The sequence below is a fragment of the Salminus brasiliensis genome, chromosome 4 (assembly GCF_030463535.1).
Source record: "Salminus brasiliensis chromosome 4, fSalBra1.hap2, whole genome shotgun sequence".
Classification (NCBI taxonomy): Eukaryota; Metazoa; Chordata; class Actinopteri; order Characiformes; family Bryconidae; genus Salminus; species Salminus brasiliensis.
In genome coordinates this window covers 26,668,809-26,670,186 of record NC_132881.1, presented here as the reverse complement: position 1 = coordinate 26,670,186, position 1,378 = coordinate 26,668,809, and positions in this window count along the sequence as shown.

The window sequence follows — 1,378 nt, the reverse complement described above, 5'->3', positions numbered from 1 at the left end:
GAGGGTTCATTTGGGAAGCCCAACTGGGTCCCAGTAACAAAACTGGAACAAACCCACTTAGAGCCTATGCGCACATGGAACCCACCTAGCCCACATTTCACCCATGTGAACATACAAATTATATGACTGGTTTCCAGAACCAAGATTAAGTCTAGGTCCAGACCAAAAGGAAAATTCACTGGTGAAGACCATTGGTAGTGCATTTCAGTCCAAGACTAGCCTGAATGTATGTCCTGAAACTGGCTGGTAGTGCTTTTGCGGCAAAGTTGCTCATTTTTCCCATTGAGATTTGAAGAAAATATAGACTACATTTGATATATGTGAGACTCCTGTATGCAAATATGTTTCGGACATTGTTTTTTGGCACATTTACTTATCATATTCCATTTATAAAATGTTTAGTGACAGCAGAAAACACAATACACTGTAATAATAATTAATAGATAGCACATACCTTTACAGAGTGTTTCTATCATCTGTGGAACATATAAGCAGTGGCCTCCACCCCCCACTCACACCTCCTCTCCTTGCAGTGTTTACAGAGCACAACACATGTCAAGACTCATTACATGCAATAGCGGAGTACTGAGGCACCATGGGCGGCCCTGATCCCTCTGTGTGTCCAGCAGGGCTACGGAGAGCCTCAGACAGGTCCAGCCTGCTGTTGCCCATATGGAGCTGGACATTCATCACAAGTGACCCTGCACCCTTTTCAGCCACAACCTTGTTATACCCTGTTTTGTGGAAGCTCACATGTGCAGTGTAATCTGGTTAACAGTGTCGGAGTTTGTTAATGCATGTATTTGTCTTGGGAGATGATATCATGCCTCAGCTGCACCACCTGACTCAGGGTTGAGCTCTCTGTTGATATACTTACCCTCTTCGTTGGTTGCTTCAGCATTTCTGCAGCTGCTGCTAATGTTGCTACAAGTGACCGTTGCTGGCCTGTGTGTCTCTGACATTTGTCGACATTTTCTGACATATAACATTTCTAGTGTAATCCAGAAGAGCACGGCTGGCAGAGTGCAGGAAGAGCTGAAACACAGACACACACACAGACAGGCACAACAGCACAAATAAACACATCAGTGTGCGCAAGGACACGAGCACACGGTTCAGAAAGGCAGCTGGCTTTGTATGTGATTAAAGCAGTGCAGATATTAATGGCTTGTATTGATTATTGGATTTTACACCCAAGTGATTTGTACTGTGATTGATCACCATGGTGCGTTTTCTATAGAGATTCTACGCTTTCCATCTCTGACAGCTGCCTATTCCCAAGAAAATCAGGCCTATGGTTTTCTAATACGTCCCTTGCCAGGTGCGTTGTTTATTTTAATGTATCCAGTTCATTAAATGTTAAATTGCTGTGTAGTGA